Source organism: Patiria miniata, unplaced genomic scaffold (assembly GCF_015706575.1).
Source record: "Patiria miniata isolate m_02_andy unplaced genomic scaffold, ASM1570657v1 HiC_scaffold_10, whole genome shotgun sequence".
Lineage (NCBI taxonomy): Eukaryota > Metazoa > Echinodermata > Asteroidea > Valvatida > Asterinidae > Patiria > Patiria miniata.
This window is the reverse complement of record NW_024037048.1, coordinates 14,061,934-14,084,855: the sequence shown is the minus strand read 5'-3', so window position 1 is coordinate 14,084,855 and position 22,922 is coordinate 14,061,934.

The following is a 22,922-nucleotide window of genomic DNA, read 5'->3' as shown; positions in this document are numbered from 1 at the left end:
GCTTTGAAAAAATATTCCATCAAAATACTTCTCGATAGGCCTACAATGGGTACCAAAAAAAAATCGTCAAAAAACTTAACGCATACTTTTCACTATATCCCAATACTCATGCATAAGCTAAATATTTTGTTTTGCAAGAATTAAAAAAAAATGGCAAATCCATTTGTAGTATACAGATCGGCGCATGCGCAATGCAAAACCATTAATAATAATATTTTGTGACATTGTCCTTGATCAATATTTGTTTTAATTCATTAGTTATTGTTTCGGAAAAATTGGAAAGACATTAAACAAATCAGCAACACGATGCTCGTGTATCTTTATGTGTTGGATTGTGTTTATTCGGGGTAAAGGAGGAAGCCACTGAATGAGGTGTGGTGATTGGAACCACTATACGCCCTACCGTACATTGTGAGATACATCGTATCTCCACGCTGCAGAACCACCACCGCGCTCCCAGACACCTGCTCATAGTGACTTGAATCATTGCTAAGGCCAGTGACAACCACGTCGCCGTTCTTCCGGAGATGAACGACCAGCTCGCTGCTGGAAGGATGTTTGCACACAGAAAACATGAACACGTAGGTGCCCGGCACACCACACGTGAACGCGCCGGTCTCGAGATCGAAGCTGGTACCCGGCAGAAGCGTCTCGGTCGCCTGGAAGGGCAAACGGGTGTCGTGACTCGTAGAGGTATCCGAGGTGCTCGTCCTCACCACGGTGAATGCTACCCGCTGGTTGGAGTCGTCTGGTGTCTCCCCTGGCTCACCCTTTTGACCTTTGACACCAGTTTCCCCCGTTGGCCCTACAACACCTGGGACTCCTCTTGGACCAATTTTTCCGGGCTGGCCTATGCCTTCGTCCCCTTGAGGCCCAGCTGTTCCACGCTCACCCATAGGTCCAATCGATCCAATATCACCCTTTTGACCTGGCTCGCCCTTTGACCCTGGCTGACCTAGGGACCCAGGCAAACCTGGTATTCCGGGAATTGCAGCCGACCCCTGGCAGCACATCGGACACGCCTGAGACGCAGGACCATCACCGTCCGAGGGAACCGGCCCAGTAACGGAAGCTCGGAGGTTGACGGAGTTACCCAGAAGGAGGGCGATTGAAAGAACGGTTGCCACGCAGATCTTCATTCTGTACGTAAACAAAGCATGAAACTAAACCAAATCAGGTGAGATTTTTTTCTTCAATAAAATAGTTTTTAAAAAAGGGAAGAGTAGTGAAAAATATTGAGGTTTGATAAACAGGAGAATTAATCTAAAATTCATGACAATCCGCCGTCAGATTTGAAAAAGAAGAAAAAACCCCAAAAAAATGAGATTGGAGGAATTATTGTTCGCAGAATGTTTTCTTTGTTATATAACAGTGGCGTATGAGGGGTCAAGGGGCTAACATTTATGAAAAGCCTAGTTTATAAAACCGGTTGTCATGGCAACCCATCGAATCGATTTTGTTTTTATTTCGCCTGCCAATAAAATTTAAGAAAGGTCACCAAAATGCATTCCGATAGGGCGAAGCGTTCCGGAGCTGTAGTATTTTTTTTGGAGGGGGGGGGGGGGGGGGGGCGGAGCACATCTTGCCCCTTCCCCGGTCCTGATAGAATCATTAATTAAACCTCACCACACCCACCTCGATGGTTCGTTCTTGAAGATCAGGTCCAAGAAGAGATCACAAGGAATTCAGTGTAGGCTGAAAAAACATACAAACGAATACTGGTTAAGTTTACATTTTAATACTATTTTATTATCAATTAAGATAAATGAGTGAGATTTTTTTCTCATTGGGATACATTGCCACTCAAAAACAGAATACTCGCCAAGTTATTAGGGTCAAGTAATTAAAATAGTAGGTTTTCTCGGCCGAATTCGTCAAGAAAAACAACCTGTTTTAATGTCGCATTGTTCAATTTCTCTCGAATTGACTGATTCGTGAAATAAGCTTTCAATTTGTTTACACGTTATTATTGAAACGATTTTTTTTTCAAATTAATATTTGTGAAGGCATGTATCTTTTTTTGAGACACTAGTAACTCGGTCAACAGTCTGTTGGCATTCTAAGCTTTTGTTGCACTTGTCCAGGCAAATGTACTTTTAACTCCAGTTCACTATGAGTTTTAAAGCAGAAATGAACTTTTTCATTCACTGTGAAATATTATAGGGTTTCCCGCCCAATTTCATACTTTGCTAATAATAATAATAAAACATTTTTATTCAAAATCGCATAAAACATGCAGACCTTTTCACACCCGGTTCAATTTAGCGACAGCTCAAAATATTTTAGGGTATTCTTCATTCACGCGGTGAAAAGTAAGCAGCAAATTACGTGACTTGTGCATTGAATTTCTTGTGCATTGTGGTTCAGTCCCGCTCGGGAATTCACTTTGATGCAGACGTTTACAAAAGCAACACAGTTCAATGATATTTGGAAGTTGCATGAGCAAGGTATTGTGTTATAGTGATACAACAGAGTATAAAATGACATGGCTTTTGAAAAGTTTGGATTAAGGAATGTACAGCTATTTCAAAGATTGGAATGCCTGGGAAGGGAATATGAAAAAAGCAGAACAGAACTGTATCAATGTAAAGTGTCAAAGTGATAGAAGGAAATACATTTAGAACACTCGCCGATAAAATACTATGTCAAAATACAGATTTTTATGTAAGGACAATTAAGTAACCAGTTTGTTAATTGTTGTAGTCACCCTGTGGAAATAAAAAAAATCGTATAGGCCTAGGCCCTAATTTTTTTTGTAGCCAATACAATTGGCGAATTGCGAATTGCAAATTAAATGGACCCCTTATTCCATTGCACTTTGTTGAAAATGAATACTTCCTCTTACAGATTCGCCTATACTCGGTGCAAGATCGAAAACCAACAAAAGAAATGGATTTTCTTTTGCACGACAAAGTTGCCTAAACGCTTTGGTGGGTGTAAATATAAAAAAAAAACCATCAAATGCGTTAACTGCGACCTTTTTTCAATGTAATGAACAGTCTCTCTTATTGGACGAACAAGTTGCGAAATTGGACGCAAAAACCTATATGTTATGATTCCCGAAGTTGATAAACAATCACAAACGAATAACAACGTGATCAACGATCAAGAAAAAATTAGGACAACGGTTGCGAACACAATTCCTATTTAAAAAATAAATAAAAGAAGACAAATTCCAAAGAATCTGATTACACAGCAACTAAATATTGGTGTGATCAATATTTGTTTTCATCTTAGTTCTCTTTTTTTGGCCAACTGATGTACCTGCATAAAAAAAATGTGAAGGAAATTTCAGCGTGTTTCCGCTATAAGTTCGAGGCACCCTGATGAGTTTAACGAGTAATTTGCAAAGACTGCAGGCCAAAATGTCTGGCACAGTTCTACGGTGGGTGTTATAGGGAGGGAATATCACTCGAGCGATGTTTTCTGTAAAAATGTTGACCAAAAGTTGTATAAATATAGAAAAAAATACAGTCTCCCACCAAAATCACTGCTCTGTTCTGATGATTGAGTGAGGAAAATGTCAAATAACAGACACTCACCTCGATGTAACGTTCTTGAATTCTATCACGAAGGGAATCCTCAACACTCAGCAGATTGCGAGCTGGAAATAATACCAACGAAAATGAGTCATTGAAAATCCGCTGGGAGATATCTTGGGGGCTGTTGGGGGAAGCATAGCTGAATTTCACAAGTAAAACACCCCCAGATCAAAATCTCTGTCGGGCGAAATGTGATCTGGATTGATAATATATTTTTTAAGCGGAATGCGTCCTGCATGCAACGGCCCTGAACAGACCCACGCACGAGCAACAATATTCATGTCTTCTTTGAAGGATTTAATATTTTCGAATCAAACGCAGTAACTACCAAAACAAATGCCCAGATTTTCTGAGAGAAATCTGTATGCAAAACGAATTTAAGGCCACGTAGGATCATTTGCAATTGCCCGGAAAAGTACATTTAATGACAGAAACCTTGCAATGCTGAGAGTGAAGATAAGACTGGTATCAAATACCCGGTGAAAGTATTTCGCCTGATACATCGGTTGAAAACTTTGCAGGTGTTTTTAAAATGAAAAAAAAAAAAAAAAGTTAAGGTGTTATACGTAAAGCACGGAATCAAGTAACGAGATTCAACAAAATAGTGCATACGTTTTCTCTGCTTTTTCTCAATGATAGTATCCACTGAGCTGAAACTTCAACAGGTTAGTTGCGACCTTCTTAAGTTTTTAAGCCATTTTGTTGCTTCTCACGAAAAAAAAAAATTCAAAAGCAAATAATCCTATGTTTTCTTTTTTAAATTGCTTGCATTTGAAATTGTAGGCATCACAGTGAACATACATTTTCTGCATTATCAAGGACAATCGATCTCATACCAAGGAAGTAGCGGCGGAAATCAGGTGGGCACCGCAGTCAAGGTACGGTCGTTACAAATAATAATTATGTTCCGGATTGGAAATCAGCACACCGGTTTGACTACTAGCATCATCCCCCATTTGTTTGTTAACCGAATAATGTCCCATATTTTTTTAATTATTATTTGTGTACCAACTGACCAAACACTGTCAAAGTATTCAGCAAATACTACTATCACCATTTCAAGAAAATATTCAAGGGAATCTAAGTGGCATGCTGAGTGGAACCCTGCATGCAAACAGAGCTTGTGCTTCATATTTTAAGACGAACAGCGGACAATTTTGTTTTTAAGTGACGTCGCAATAAAGGCAGGCACTGGGTACACTACCATCTTTTCGAAACAAAAAATGGTTAAAGTGGTCAGAAATTTCCTAAAATCGCAACAGAGCATAAACATTCGGGGCCCATGATTAAGCGGGCCCTGAACCCCACGCCGTAATTTTTTGGACCCACTTTCCGGGGACCAATTTTTTTTTTTTTTTTTTGGGGGGGGGCTACCCCCAAAAATTGTGTTCTGGATCCGCCCTTGACAGGGAACAGAAGGGACGAATAATGTTCACAGACATCAACGCTGTACATGATTGCTACAAATGAATCCAACTAGATAAAGCAATTTGAACTTGAATAAAACTGTGTGCATCATCACGATCCGGTCAATTTGTATTTGCGCCCTCTATATATTCCACGTTTATCCTGAAATGCTTGAATGTTTGATGATCAAACCGGAATGGCGCACTGTGAACTCTAGCGAAAATGACACAGTTTAACAACAAAGTTCAAAGGGTACTGAGTATCCACATAAATGATAATACAAAATAAGACAGGCATGTTTGAGTTGTCCGGATTTCCTGATAAAACGTTCTTCGTGACCAACTTCTCCATAACTCTTCATCCTGAATTAGTTTGAGTGATTGCCGGAATACAATGTGAGTACATCGAATCAGGATTTCATGTTTAAAAATTAAAATGATAAATTAAACAGGGGAAAAACGAGGCAGAAAATAAGGGGGTGGTTGATCATACCTATATACTGTTTAGGTTAAAGAGTCGAACTTTCGCCAGATTGTTTTCTTTAAACCAAAATGTTAATGCAGTAATTTTTTACCTGAACTATTACAAGTGCGTGAATTAATTTGAATAAGTGCGAATCCCGATCAATTTCAACTATTCTGAATCACAGCAGGGAACTTGATGTAATGAGCTCTTAAAAAAATGCTCCCAAAATTTGATTCAAAACCAGTCGAGTCTGAACAGCTTTGTTTTTGACACTGAATTATTTCGTGTATGTATAGTGTTATAACAGACAAGATATATCGTCTTAAAAAACTGAAGACGTTTTCGAAATAGTGTGCCGGTGGGCAGACTATTAACGTGTGATAGCAACGAAATTCAGTGACAAGAACCAAAAAAATAATCGCTTTAATTTATCTGTTTTGGTCAAATGTATAGCATCAACTAAGCTAAAAGTTCAAAAGTTAGTTGTGCTGCATCATACTTAAGATTGTGAGCAATTGATCCTAGGTTGCTTGAACTTGTAGTTAAAGGAATCACAATGAGCATACAATTTCCGCATTAGTGAGGGAAATCGATCTCATACCAAGGAAGTAGAGGCGCAAACATTACAGCTGGACTACCGCAGCTAAGTTACAGTCGTTACATAAAGATTTATTTTCCGGATGGGAAATCAGCGCACCGGTTTGGCTCTAGTAAGCCACCATCTGTTTGTCAACTGAAACTTGTCTCACAAAATATTTCAGATTTGTGAAAATCTGTACCAATCACCAAAAACTTTCGAAAAATAAGCCAAAAATCAATATGGCTGTTTGTCCAATTATCCAACAGAATCTAGGTTGCATGCAGAGTGGAACCCTACATGCAAATACATGAGTGAATTCATCGAGAGCTTTTGCTTCAATCTCTTCAGGCGAACAGAAAGCCTGAGCAATTTGTACAAACACCAACTCTACACATGATTTCTACAAATTCACCCAGTTAAATAAAGCAATTTGAACTGGTATAAAACTGTGTGCATCATATCACGATCCGGTCAGTTTGTATTTGCGCCCTCTATATTCATGACTCGTTCATCCTGCTGAATGTAACTTGATGATCAAAGCGCACTGTGAACTCTAGCGAAATGGCAAAGTTGAAAGGGTACTGCTTGAGCAATAACACACAATAAGACAGGAATGTTTTTGATGTCCGGATTTCCTGATAAACGTTCTTCCGTGACCAACTTCCCCATAACTGTTGATCCTGAATTAGTTTCAGTGATTGCCGGGAAACAATGTGAGTACATTGCACCAGAGTTTCCGTGTTTTAAAATTAAATTGATAACATTAAAATGGCAAAATGAGGAAGAAAATAAGGGTTGGTTGATCATACTGATTTTATTGGTGAGGTTATTTATAAAGAATGGAGCTTTCGCAATATGTCTTCTGTAAACCAAAGAAAGACATATTTTTTAAAGTATTAAAGTATTAAAGTGCGTGAATTTGTTTAAGCATTAATGTTGAAACTATTCTGAAATCAGCAGGGAACTTGATGTTTTAAACTCTTCAAAATACTGCAATCAGATATGACTAAAAAAAAGTCCTACTGATAGCCTTTGTTTTGACAATACAACTTTCCGTGAATGTACAGTGTGCTATCCATTATAGTGACAAGATTTCAACTTTATCAAAAACTAAACCAGTCAGTATGTGAACAATAATTTAGTTTGAAGCGTGCGAAATGAAAGTAGAGGCGGAAATAATGTCAGACAGGAATTCCTCATTCCGAACAACAAAACCCTGATATATTTGGGTGATCGGGTACTACCCGATCATTGTTTGGAAATGTTAAGACATTTCTTTCTTTCTTTCTTTCTTGTTTTTTTTCTGACAATAATTATCTGCGACTTTTCTTCTGAACAGTACAGACTTCAAACCTTTAACAAACATCAACACTGACTCAGAGGTATACCTTTTTATACTCTGACGTCGTAATGACGTCATCAGGTATTTAATTACAAGCAATTTTACTGCAAAACCTCATAAACAAAATGAACAATCATGTTCACACTTTGAATCTGATTGACTATAGATTGATAAACATTTTTGATATTCGAAGGTAAAGTCGTCTAACCTTTCCTTCCGGGGTTACTGGTAGGTCAAATTTAGGTGAATTTAAAATGCAAAAAGAAGTTGCAGAAAGACGAAACCTGATATGAACATGAACCTTAGTGTGAAGATGTGGATATTTTAGTGACGTCGTCATGACGTCATCATACATCAAATTACAAGCATTTCAGGTCAAAATTTGACAAAATATTTTGACAGGCGCGGATCCAGAGGGTGGGGAGGGGGGCCGACCCCCCCCCCCTGCCCCCAATGTGAAACATGCACACAAAATATTACCCGTTCGCCTGTCACAACGATTTTTTAAATTTTTTTAGGAGCCTGACCCTCCCCCTGCAAAAATTCCAGGATCCGCCCCTGTTTGAGCAATATCTTTTGTCCTAATAAACCTGAGTGTTCATTGTTTGTGAAGTGGCAGATTGTGCCTTGGCCGATGGGCTACAGGACTACAGGGTCATCATCTTTGGATGGAATTTTTGTTCCAAAAAGGTCATCGGATCATACCGCAAACATTGAACAGACAATGAAAGATTATGAAATAAACTTTAATTCAAAGGGTGTTTCAAACACCTTGAAGAGTTGTGAGTATTTGTCCTGATCTTTACAAGTGGGGGTTTTTATCACTGAGGTCCATGGCAGTTTATTTGCTGGTCTGCAGCCATAGATATTCTGTGAATTACCATAAACGTCTTTGCGACAATTCAGCATTGTGACGTCATCGAACGAAGTTAGTTATAATAGGGAGAATTTGAAACTGAATCGCATGTTGATTCAAAGACCACGAACAAAAAGGCTACGGTTCAAAAAGGTGTGTTCCAGGCGCAGTTCTATAAGATTTTTTTAGAAGGGATTATTGAATGAAAACCATCATGGTTAGGAGGATATTTTTTTTTGAAGGGATAATTGAGAAGACTAATCATCATGGCTTAGAGAATATTTTTAGAAGGGATAATTGAGAAGACTAACCATCATGGCGAGGAGGATATTGTTTTAGAAGGGATAATTGAGGAGACAAACCATCATGGCCAGGAGGATTTTTAGAGGGGATTATTAAAATAAAAACAATCATTGCTTGGAGGATATTTTTGTAGAAGAGATTATTGAACACACAATCGATCTCGGCTTGGAAGATATTGTTTTGAGAAGGGATAATTTAGGAGACTTATCATCACGGCTAGGAGGATATTTTTTAGAAGGGATTATTAAAATACAAACCATCATGGTTAGAGGATATTTTTTAGACGAGATTATTGTACAGACAAACCATCAAGGCTTGGAAGATATTTTTTAGATGTGATCATTGAGGGGACTAACCCTCATGGCTAGGAGGATATTTTTTAGAAGGGCTAAATAAGGAGACTAACCATCATGGCTACGAGGATATTTTTTTAAAGGGATAATTGAGGAGGCTAATAATCACGGCTGGGAGGATATTTGTAAAAGGGATTATTGAAATGGAAACCATCATGGATTGGATGATATGTTTTAGAAGGAAGGGATAATTGAGAAGACTAATCATCACGGCTAGGAAGATATTTTTGAAGGGATAATGGAGGAGACTAACTATCATTGCTTGGAGGATATTTTTTAGAAGGGAAAATTAAGGAGACTATTCATCACGGTTAGGAGGATATTTTTAGAAGGGATTATTCAATGAAAACCATCATGGCTCGGAGGATAGTTTTTTGAAGGGATAATTGAGGAGACTTATCATCACGTCTTGGAGGATATATTTTAGAAGAGATTATTGAACACACTATCCATCACGGCTTGGAAGATATTTTTTGAGAAGGGATAATCGAGGAGACTACTCATCATGGCTAGGAGCATATTTTTATTTAGAAGGGCTTATTGAAATAAAAACCATCACGGCTTGGAGGATATTTTTCAGACGAGATTATTGAACAGACAAACCATCACGGCTTGGAAGTTAATTTTTAGATGTGATAATTGAGGAGACTAACCATAATTGCTTGGAGGATAATTTCTAGAAGGGATAATTGCGGAGACTCACACTCATGACAAGGAGGTATCTTTTTAGAAGGAATTATTGAACATTATTATTATTGATTATATGAACAGACAAACCATCATGGCTTGGACGTTATCTTTTAGAAGGGATAATTGAGGAGACTAATCAACACGGCAAGGAGGTTTTTTAAAGGAATAATTGAAGACACTAATCATCATGACTTGGAGGATATTTTTAAGGGGATAATTGAGAATACTAACCATCATGGCTAGGAGGATTTTTTTTAGAGGGGATTATTAAAATAAAAACCATCATGGCTTGGAGGATATGTTTTAGAAGAGATAATTGAGGAAACTAATCATCTGGACTTGGAAGATATTTTTTAGATGTGATCATTGAGGAGATTAACCATCATGGCTAGGAGGATATTTTTAGAAGGGATAATTGAGTAGACTATGGCTTGGAGGATATTTTTTTAGAAGGGATAATTGAGAAGACTAACCATCATGGCCAGGATTATTTTTTTCGTAGAGGTAATTGAATGACGTTTTCTGGTTTCTAATTTTGACCAAAAAGATTGAATGCATAGAAAAAAAGGAACAGTCTCCTACCACATCACTGCTCTATTCTGATGCTTGAATGAAGAAAATTTTAACAGACACTCACCTAGGCACAGTTCTTGAATTCTCTCGCGGAAGCACTCTTCAACACTTGAGCGGATTGCTGGCTGAAAACAAATACCAACAACAATATGAGTCATTAAAAATCCTCTAGGAGATAACTTGGAGTCTGGTGGGGAGGCATAGCTGAATTCCACAAGTACAATACGGCCAAAAAAATGTCTGTACAGTGAAAATGTAATTTGGGTTGACTATTTATCTCAAATGCGTTCTCCAAAAATCAAATCTATCCATGAATTCTACAAAATGCATCCAGCTATTGAACTTGTATAAAACTGTGTGCATCATCATGATCCAGTGCGTTTGTATTTGCGCCCTCTAGTCTATTCTGACCAGTGACACTTTTATCCTGCAATGCTTAAAAGTAACTTGATGAAACCGGAATGGCGCACTGTGAACTATAGCAAAATGCCAGTTGAACAACAAAGTTCAAAGGCACTGAGAATATCCACAAATAATAACACAAATAAGACCGGCATTTTGAGATGTCCGGATACCTGTAAACGTTTTCATTCTGTAACTTTTCATTCTGATTGAGTTTGAGTGATATCCGGAAATAATGTGAGTACATTGCACTAGGATTTCATGTTTGAAAATTTCAACGATAAAGTCAATAGGAAAAAAGGAGGCAAAAAAATAAGAGTGTGCTTGATCATGCCAAAAAAATGGCCAGGTTATAAAGAGTCCAGGTTTTGCGAGACTTTATTTTTTAAACCGAAAATGTGAAACACCGATTTGTAGTTCCTCTGAAATATTATTTTGAATAAGCAGGTATAATCATACTGTTCTGAATCACAGCAGGGAACTTGCGAAAAACTGCGGTCAGAAAACAGTCCAACATAACAGTCGAACCTAAATTTTAAAAAAGTCCATGTGACTTTACAGTGTATTATCCATATCGACAAGAATCCAAATGATTTTTGTTGAAGAAGTAAAGAAACCAGTAAGTATTTGGACAATTTGTTTTTGAGAGTACACAATGGAAGTAGTAGCGGAAATATTGCCAGACAGGAATTCCTCATTTTTATTGCCTTGAAATTTGACCTCACAAAACCGTGGTCTGCATCCGCACCAACTGTTTACATTAAGAGCTGAAATAAAATAGCTCGATAATTTACAAAAGTATTTGAAATTAACTCTTTCAAACGGGCTTTGATTAGTGCATGTTATGCACAAACAAAGCCCGTCTGAACAAGTTAATTTCAAACACATTTGTAAATTATCGCGATACTTTATCAACTCCAAAGTGGTCGTTGGGGAAAGGCACAACTTCTGGATCGGAATTAGCGCGCTGGCTTTGCTGCTAGCAAACGTGTATCAGAGTCATAGTAAAAAGAAATTGAACATTTGTTCATAATTTTTTTTTCAGTCCTCAAGCTACCACATTTCACAAACACACAAAGACGGGGAAATATCAAGCCTACTACCGAGCTTGTTGTTTGAAAAATCATTGAATCAGCAACATTCAACAAAATCTGAATCCCGCAATGATTCAAACACATTGTTCAAAAGACAACAAATTTCTTCAGAGGAAAATGGATTGTTTCAAACACTCACCGAGCAAAATCTTGTTCTTGCAGTCAGTTCTCTCTCTGGTTGTCGTCCGAAGGTGACCTGCGGTTGATGTGAAGGGTGGACGGCCCCACATGTCTTAAATAGTGCCATCGATTTCCTGAGCAGTGACTAAAAACTCGGACCTGGATTGTGATTGCATGGCTCCTGTGCGCTGTCAATCACACATCACCGACTCGCTTCATATTAATGATATGAAAGCAATGTTAATGTCGTTGGGGCTATATAGTCACCATAAAAACTAGTCACCGAGATTGAAATGGCCGCTTCTTATTGGTGGATATTGTGTGGATGTCGGTGACACATCCAAACATGGAATTTATGATTGACACACACAACCTGTCAGTCACAGACCACTCACTTGTGGTCACCGACTTGTCGTCACCGACTTGTCACCGACAAACTGTGATTGGTGGATAGACAAGTGACGTATACACCGGCCGTGATTCATTCAATGTACAGTTGGCGCTTCAGTCTATTAAATTGTGTGGATATATTCGGGTTTATATGAGGAATTAAATCGTACTCAAGCCAGCGGAGAAACTTGGGTTTAACTTGGGGTAGGGCACCTGGGGTGCGTTATTTTTACAAAGGCTGCACTAAGCGCAAAATAAACGTATTATTACAACAGTTAATGTTTTATTTCAGGCTTTCAAACTGGAGCCGGGGGGGGGGGGGGAGGCTTCCACTGGGGGTGGGGGTACATATGCCCCGTGTCCCCGTAGTTATGCCCCTGAGGTAGGCTTTGCTCCTTGATTGGGACTTTGAGGAAATAAAATACAGTTAAATAAACTTCCATGAGCTTTACGTATCACATACGGCCCGTGTATAATCGTGGCCTTCTAAATGTGGAAAAGGTTTTTACACTTGAATATCTCCCAGTTCGAATAATCATTTCCAGAAATGTTAAAATGTATGACCGGTGATGATGGACCTAAAAAGCAAACGTTCACTACCTAAAGTAATGACACAGTTCCAAACTAGCATGTAAAGTGATTTAAGATCCCCCCCCCCCTATATCAACGAGAAAGGCTTGTATGGAACGACCAGATTTCCTACATTTGCTAGTTCGTGGCCTCCGCATAACGCGTACGATGATATCCGGACAAATCACACCAGAGTTTGCCATTCTGTATTGCGAACCACCTCGATTTATAATAATCTCTGAAGCAATGACGTAGCGACGATGGGGTGGGGTGGGATAGTTGAACGACCACATGCCCCCCTTCCCCCTCCCCTCCCCCATACCAGTGGGACCATACCATACACGTAAATTACAAAGCCACTTGTCTGATTAGGGGCCTCACATGGCTTTGTTCCGAACCGGGCACGAAGCCTATGTTTACAAAACGACCGAAAGTCACCGAGGTCATGAGACATACCGGGGTTTCCCAAACTCCGGCTTCGTTCCGTATACCGCCTTCGGGCATGCGGCTTGGTAATAGAGCTGGATCCGGTATCGGAATGAAGCCGGGATTTGGAAAACCTCGCTTGCAGTTCACTCGACTTATGTCTAGTCTCCGTTCCGAACGCCTCGCTGTTTCGCCACTAGGTTAACTACCGGCGCTAATCAGGGTGACATTGTGGAAAGGCTACAGTTACTCCTCTTGACCAGCAGCGGCAATCTCTGGTTAGTATTTGCGGAACTATCAACTTTGAAAGTTGGAAAAGCAGGGGTGGAGGGGGTTGGGCTAGACGCTACCTGACTATTGAGGGCACTGTTTCAAAATGCGTGTATACATACCCGCGTACGTATGAATACTTGAAATAAAAGATTTCGTTACATTACTATTATTATTTGACGGTTCCTCGCCAAATTCAACAGATTTTTGTGATTTGTCACCTTTAATCAACTTACGAAATGTCGATTCCATGCAACAGATATTTCCTGAGTTATTTTTTTTTGAAGCCCAGTGTGTTGTTTTTTTGTCATGAAAGTTGACTCGAAATCGCCATTTAGTTTTCGTGCTTAACACACTTCATTTTTGGGGTATATTGATTTAAGTTTTTAATGATTTCTCTCCAAATTCGAACCGGTTGTGTTACATATGAACGTCCAATCAGGAGGTATAATTTCACTCCAATCAATCAATGTTTTTTTTTGAGTTATTGTCTCCACAAACAGGGGATTGTTTTTATTCCATGAAGGTTGACTCAGATTCGCCTTGTATTTTGCGCGTTTACACGCCACACTGTCTTTGCTATATTTCTATTATTGGGGAACGATTCATATCCAAATTCGAGATATTTGATTGATATATCACGTTAAATCACTATGGAATACTTCAATGCAAGGCATCAAACATTTCTTGAGTAATCGTCTCCACAACGAGTAGGTTTTGTTTTTGTTCCATGAACGTTGACTTAAACGCGTCTTCTATTTTTCGTGCTTAACTCACTTATTCCTTTGGTTATTTTTTTTTTCATCGATTAATAATTGCTCTCCATATTCAACGTCTTTGGGTATTTCTTGAGTTATTGTTTGGAAACCGAGTGTGTTGTTTTTGTGTCACGAACGTTGACTTCAGTTAGGTGTCTCGTGTTGACAACAAATATTTACGGTGGTGACCTCTATTTGTGAAGCGCGCCCTCTTTTGAAAGAAAATTAAAGCTGACTTAATGAGGCAGTTTTTCTCCGTTTTAATACAACGCATTTTTTGCTATATTTTTTTGTACTACTAGACAACTCCTCTCCATTTTTACACAGATTTTTGTAATCTGTAACTTTAAACAATTACGAAATATCAATTCCATGCAACATGTATTTCTTGAGTTATCTTCCGGAAACCGAGCGTGTTTTTTTTTGTCATCAAATAAGTTCACTCTAAACCGCCAGTTATTTTTTTGCGCTGAACACACTACATTTTCGGGATATATTAATTATATCTTCTAACTATTCCTCTTCAAATTCAAAAGTGTTGTGTTTTATATAACGACCAATCAGGAGATATAATTTCACTCCAATACAAGAAAATTATTTTCTCTAAATATTTAACAGGCAAGTGTTGCAAGTCGTACTTTAGGGGCCATTCAGAATTTTCAACGTTTTAAAATTTCGATCTTTTTTCCAAATTGTGGGTGGGTGGGTCAAGCTAAATAATTGAAAATCGAAATTCACTTTCCATGGAAAAAAGAAAAAGAAAGAAAAAGAAGGAAAGATAGATCTTTTGACTTGTCTGAACTACGCGCAAGCGTTCCGATATCGCGATGCGTGTTTCTTTGAAAAAGGGCCGTCAATGTCGTCATGTTTATTTTTAGCCACGGAGGCTGCCTGACCTACAATTTAGACGTGTAGACGTCGGGGGAAATTGTCAGGTCGGGGAACCTGACTACGTTTTGCGCAATTCGGCGCGTTCAATCTTTTTTAATTTCTTTTTTAAATTTGCGTCAGTTTTGGCATTTAAACAGTAAATGTCGAAAACAGCAACTTCAATGCAGTCAAGTATTGTGAGTTTACGTGAAAAGTGTTTTTAAGAAATTGAAATTGTTTCCGTTTTTGCATGAGACAAATCTGAGTCTTTAATGCTGTATCAATGTCGGATTCAGATTATTCATTTCTTCAAAGGCAAAGTGTGTTAGCATAGATTTTTTATTATACCCCAAATTCTAGGTATCTAAGTAATTCTTTTGCTCTTTTTTTGGAATAAAGATGATAATTTTTTTGATATGTGGTTGCGAGAACCATTATTTTGTTTGGCGCCAAATGCATGATTTATTAGGAGTTCAAGTGCGCAGTGGCGCCATATACTTGGCGTTCGCTGATTGGACGAAAGGCATGAGCTCAGCGCGTGATACCAACGTGATACAAGCAATAGTAGACAAAAACCACGCCATAAATAAACTGGGGAAAAATGTTTGCGCAACGATGGCACAAAAAAGGACCTTTGTTTTGTTGGAATGCTAACTGCCTGGGAATTTCCAGATGTGAGAAATTCCGAGGCTGAGAAAATTCTAGAAAGATATGGATTGCGGAACACATCCGGGGGGAAAACCGGCATTTTTAAGCTTTCGCAACAGGTTGACGTGGACAGAAATTGGATATTTTTTTGCTGCCAGTAAAACTGAACCGAAGGCTGAGTCATTGTAGCCAAAATCAATATATCGTCAACGAAATAATAACCTTCCATATGGATACTAAACTATACATCTGAACCATTTTTGTTTTAAAGAGCATTAGACTGAAAAAAGAGATACCTCTATCCAGATTCATGCAGTGTTATAGGGGATACAACATGACGAAAGAAATTTATAAAAAAGTCACTCTTTTTACCATTTTTGTGTTTTTGTTTTTGGTAAACATTTACTATTATGGCCTCGAAATTAAAATGGTATTTCTATTAAGATGAAAGCCATGGGTACAAGACTGATAAATATGACAGATCTTTTAATGCAACTAACTTCAGAACAAACACTTCTTATACGGTGGATTATGGTGAAAATGCCACAAATTTGTGGCTATTTTGCAAATTACGGAATAACGCGGATAATTACTTACTGGAAAGGGATAAAAAAAAAAGTCACATAAAAAGTTATGTCCGTCTCCTACTTCAGTATTTCCTTCCTTGAACGAATGTTATATTTTGGAGTCTTAATATTGCAATTTCTTTGCTGGATTGCTAATTATTTCCGCATAAAATGGACAAAAAAATAAAGAAAAGTTACATTTAAAACGTTTGTATATTAATAACCAATGATCTATATTAAAAAAAATTCCATCTTATAAAAAAAAATTTGATTCAGTAAAACCGTAAAGATGGAAAAATGTACTTAGAAGTATCCGAAATAGAGCAGCAGCTTTTGTATGAGGTTGGAAAATGCAGTCACAAAGCACCCCGACGTTCCTCCCTTGGAGGAAGTGCAATCCATGCAAGGGAGCCATACTAATGGTATAACAAATACGATATTTATGTATTTTGTTTTGAAGATAAGGGCTTCGAAACGTGAATGTTGAAATGTATTTCTTATGGTTGAAATAATTAGTGTTCAGGTTAATGTATAAACGATTGAATATCGAAATTTCTTGATAATATTTTGTTATATCATATATTTTGTGTTGTAATTTAATTCGGATTCAGTGACTATTTCAAATGGTTAAAACATCTCCAATTATTCTTAAGTTATTTCAAATTATTTGAAGTCTTATAAAATATTTTACTTTAAGGTTATGGGTAATGGGTTTTAGAATTCAACGTGTTAGCATGTACACGTTCAATAATTTATTTGGTCCAAATTATGAAATGCCGAACATTTCGTTATGAACTCGTCTACACAAAACTGGTGTATTGTACGTCCTTCAATTCTTACAGACGGGGGGGGGGGGGCAGATCGTAGATATTGGCAAAGACTCTGCTGGCGAAGACAGAGAGACCTACGACCCACGTCTGTGACGTAACGTCCTTCAGAGATTGTGCGCAATCACGGCGTTTTGCGTGAAAATCGCGAGTGCCGAAAAATGACGCGCCGCGTCTTTTTTCGGCACGTGCACCAGAAAAGGTCAGGTGTGTGTGAGAATTCAACCGGGAGGCATCATTCTGTATACAAGACACAAATACCGTCTAGAAAACCCAAGTAGAGAGATATTACCAAGTGTTCAAACAAAACGTGCAGCACAAACTATATGAACTGGAAAAGTTGTTCAACTTACCATAGCTCGGTTGTGGTTTTTTATTGAAAGGCAGAAATTAATATGAATTTGTTTTGTGTTTCAAGATCGAAGGAAGAACCTAAACGAATCATCTCAGATACGTTTCATACATCTACAATAGACAAAGTTATGACAGTGTCAGATCGGTATCTTTTTAGAGGCTCGACCTATCTGTCAGTATATGTTTCTACATTTGTATCATCATTAGTAAACACAGTGACTGCATAATAATGTACACATGGTTCAAGGAGCAAAATGGAAGTAAAGACAAGTAATAAAACGCAGTTTTAGGAATTCCTTTTAAACGTTTATAATTATTTGCGACAAACCATAAGCAGTCTTAGGTTGACATACACTGAAAAAATATACACGAAATTCTTTAGTCTTTAGTAAAGATCTAAACCCCAGTCTAGTTAGAAAGATAAGCATCACGGACTTCTTTCGACTTACATCTAGTCAAAATTTCAATCCCATAAAACTAGTTTTAGAGCAATCGTGTGGCGTAGGTGTCACACGATTTTCTGGAGGCCGTGACTTCACTTTGGATGGGCTTTGTCCGTGTTACTGAAATTATATTGCCGCCGATAATTTGTGTGTTTTCTCTCGATATTTATCATGCTTGTGTTTACTGTCATGCTCAACCTCTATAGGAAAAATTCCAATGCAATATAACAAATATTTTTGAGTTATCGTGTGACATTATGTGCGATTGTGTTTCTGTTTAATAATATGGGTGATATTCTGGACAGTGACTTCAATTGGGAATGTAGTTTAATTGTCGGTGTTATACAAAAAACCGATAATCTCTATTTTGTCTGTCAGTATTTAACAGGCTTGCGGTGCCAGTCATGCTTAACGTACAACTATATAGTATTGAGTAGAAAGTGATTTGTACAAAATTCAAAGAACAAGAAAGAAAATGAGATCGAAACAATTAAATGTTTTAAACGTGAAAAAATATTATCCATATGAAGCAACGTTCATGGCAAAAAAAGTCACAATTCCTTTTCAAGAAGAAAAGAAATTCCCAAGAGGTTCCGTTGTTTCCTTTTTTTCAAGGGCATTTCACCCAAACTCTTTCCAACTACTCTTTGCTTTCTGATTGTCTCGCACAGAGACAGCTGTACCCAGCGGTTTAATCTTTCAATAGAGGGCGCACCACATGCACAGTGGTCGCTACTGCTAACTCGCAGAGTCAACACGAACTGGTATTGAATAAAAAGAAGACACTCATGGTTCGGACAATATCTCATGTAATACTGAACGTATTAAGGCAGAATTTCGTTGAGTAATTGTTAATAATGTGTTACGATCGCCAGTACAATATTAAGTGAATTCATCAAAGAACAAAAATAATGTGAGCGAAACAACTTAGTGTGTTAAACCTGAAAAAATACCTTCCGAATGAATGACATCGTAAATGACAGAAAATACTATATGGTTTGGTGGATAAGTCACAATTTACAAATTGTATTTTAGTGAAATTCCGACCAATAATGTATCACATTCAGGAGTAAATTTTTATGGGAATTCGTTGAACAAGAACCAAAACGAGATCGAAACAAGATAGTGGACTGAAGTCGGTGCACGGTGAGCGGTGTTTGTTTAGCGCGCCCTCTTATGGAAGAAATTGATGCATGACGATAAAAATAACACGGAGTGTCCTCACAATGCTAATTCCTTCAATTGTTTTACCTTCATTCGTTGGCGGTTCCTGTCAATTTTCAAGATGCTCTTGTCAAATATCATGGCAAAATATAAGAGGAAATTTCATTTTTATGCAATGTGTTTATCTTGAGTTAATACAATAACTGTGTTTACACTGTTGAGGCAGAGAAAACGACATTTTTTATTCTCAATTTTCTACCTTGTTTGTCTTTTTTTCATGACCAATCATCTAACCAGAATTCAATTCAATGCGTCTCTTTATTTTTTGAGATAGCGTGTCTACATGAACTATCGTTTCTGTGCAAGAGTGAGGCAAATGTTCTGTTCGGACTGTGACTGCAGCCTATAGCCAAGTTTTACTCCGTGTTGACGCAAGACACTGCTGATGGGGAGAAAAACAATATTTTGTCTCAATCTTCTGTCTTGTTTGTCTATTTGTCATGACCAGCCATCTGGCAACAATACAATTCGATGCATCACTTATTTTTTGTGATATCGTGTCCAGCTTGACTATCATTTCTGTGCAAAAGTGAGGCAAATGTTCTGTTTGGACTGTGACTGCAGCCTATAGCCAAGTTTTTCTCCGTGTTGCGACACAAGACACTGTTGAGGGAGAGCAAAACAATATTTTGTCTCAATCTTCTGTCTTGTTTGTCTATTTTTCAAAACCAGTCATCTGGCAACAATTCAATTCAATGCGTCATTTAATTTTTGTGATAGCGTGTCCAGCTGGACTATCGTTTCTGTGCAAAAAAGTGAGGCAAATGCTATGTTTGAACAGCATCTCCAGCCCATCGCCAAGTTTTTCTCTGTGTTGTGACACAAGACACTATTGAGGGAGACAAAAAATGGTGTCTCAATCTTCTGTCTTTATTGTCTACTTTCCATGACCAATCATCTGGCCACTTTTCGATTCGACGCATCACTTAATTTTTGAGATAGTGTGTCAGCAGTGCTTTCGTTTCTGTGCAAAAGTGAGGCAAATGTTCTGTTTGGACTGCGTCTGCAACCCATCGCCAAATTTTTCTTCGTGTTGAGACACCAAACCTGTTGAGGGAGAGCAAAACAATATTTTGTCTCAATCTTCTGTCTTGTTTGTCTGCTTTTCATGACCAATTATCTGGCCACAATACAATTCGATACATCACTTAATTTTTGTGATAGCGTGTCCAGCTTGACTATCATTTCTGTGCAAAAGTGAGGCAAATGTTCTGTTTGGACTGTGACTGCAGCCTATAGCAAAGTTTTTCTCCGTGTTGACGGAGGACAATGCCGATGGGGAGAAAAACAATATTTTATCTCAATATTCTGTCTTGTTTGTCTATTTGTCATGACCAGTCATCTGGCCACAATTCAATTCGATGCATCACTTAATTTTTTGAGATAGAGTGTCCAGCTTGACTATCATTTCTGTGCAAAAGTGAGGCAATTGTTCTGTTGGGACTGCAACTGCAGCCCATCACAAAGTTTTTCTCCGTGTTGCGACGCAAGACAATGTTGAGGGCGAGCAAAACAATATTTTGTCTCAATCTTCTGTCTTGTTTGTCTATTTGTCATGACCAGCCATCTGGCCACAAGTCAATTCGATGCATCACTTAATTTTTAGAATAGCTTGTCCAGAACAGTACATCTATGATTGCACATGAAGGATATGGTTTGTTTATGAGACTATAGCATTACACTTAAAATCACCTTTCATCATATCAATCCAAATATTGTTAACATTGTAATTGACCTTTAAAAATAAGGTGTCATTTTTTTGCGACAGTCACATGCACACTACATTGTTTCTTTTCAGTGAAAAGTTCAGGCTTTTAAAGAAGCTCTACCCGCATTGTTTGTTATACTCGTTTAAACAATTAATGTACCCTCTTGATTTTTTATTTCGCTGTCGGACGTTTCACGCCGTCAGAGAAAAAATTATAAGCTTTCTATTTTAGATTCGCGGAATTGATTGGGTTCTTAAAGGGAATTGTACAACATTTGCTTTTGCTGCAATTTTCAGAAATAAATGGATTTGGAGGAAAAGTGTGTTATAGAAAATATTGTTAAACTGACTTGTTTCAAGTTTTGGGCTTGTAGATGCTGGAAAAACCAAGAAAACCAACCATGTTCTTGTAGTCTGGTTCCTGACCCCACTTAAGATGAAATGGAGCAATTAATACACATTGGGGAATTGTAAGGTCAGGGAATCAGTCTAGCACTGGCTTGTACCCCTTCACAGCTGTGTTATCAATTGCGAAGAAAAGTCAGAATAACTAAATATAAAAAATTAGGAATAGTTTTTTTTTTTAAGCCAGTTTTCTCCAACGCTGGTCGGCCGACCAGCGTTGGAAACATACTGTTTTTCTTGAAAATGTCAGCACACCAGGAGCCACAATTTCAAAGGATGCTTAAGACTTTCAGTCCCTAACAATTCAGTAAGGTATTTCGTGATAGTTTGATCATTTTGTTTTTTTGATGTTTGCAAATGTTGTATCTTCCCTTTAAATAGTTCGAAATTTTGGTAAGGTCAACATTCTATAATTAAACGTGGGCGGATCGTTTCGATAGATGTCTCACTACAAAGTGCAAAGCTTTTGTAATTCTAGAAAAAAAAGTGAAAACAAAATGTATTTTTCATTGTGAAAACTAAAAAAAATAGCACGGGCAAGTAACTCTAAACTGATCACTTAATTCCGGTTATGCCATTATACTTGTCCGATATAGCGCCCTCTGTTGAAAATTTGAACAGCTCCCTCTATTGATATACATAAACAGCTATTTTGTGTTCCAATAAATAACGCCCTCTATTGAAAAACATAACAGCGCCCTCTACTGACAATACAGTTACTAACTCGCCCCTTACCAACTCGCCCCACTTGTTTGCCCCAAACGGGAAAGATCACTAGAGGGCGCCACTCATCTTATCAATAGAAGATGCTAATTATTGAATCAATAGAGGGCGCAGTAATGACAGATGGCGCCAGTTTACCAAATGGGAAAATATCAACGTGATCCACGTTTAACTACAGTAAACTCGTTTTGAAAGGTAAATTTCAGAAAAAAATACAAGATTCTTTAGCAGCAGTTATTCAAGATCAGCATAGTAAGACACTAACGTGAACGTATAGTTTTGTCTCATTCTGACTTACATTAGTATGCTGGCGCTAGGCTGGCGGAAAAAATGTCAGTATGACTTTGACTTGAGTTTGCATGGACAGTCCTAGCCCCATAAATGTGGCCTATTTACTGGACTGCCTCCGTAAACATAGGCCACACATCCACATGTACTAAAACGTGTCGTGACTTTGCAAAATTTTGATTTTCACATTTAGGCTTACTTTGTAGGTTTGTTTTGCTTTATGCTAATCAGGAAGTGCTGCCTTTTTCAGATCTATATATTTCGTGAAATTTCTAGATTCATTTTTACACGTTTGCGTATCAAAATTTCAACATGAAATTTCACAAAAATTAGACATCTGAAAAAGGCAGCACTTTCTGACTAGCCTATAAAGTAGCTTGAGTAACTCCAGCTGACATGCTCCATATTCATTCAGATGTGACATGTGAATGAATATGGAGCATGTCAGCTGGAGTTACTCAAGCTACCTATAAAGAGGGTGAGTATGCTTCTAAAAGCAAAAAAACCCTACAAACTAAGCCTAAATGTGAAAATCTAAATTTGGCAAAGTCGACACGTTTTTGTACATGTGGATGTGTGGCCTATGTTTACGGAGGCAGTCCAGTAAATAGGCCACATTTATGGGGCTAGGACAGTCCCTAATTTTCGGGCTAGGTTCCTTTAGTACACGTCCAGCAAATAGCAACTCACTATGGCTTTATTTATGTAATACAAGTGCCTTTCTG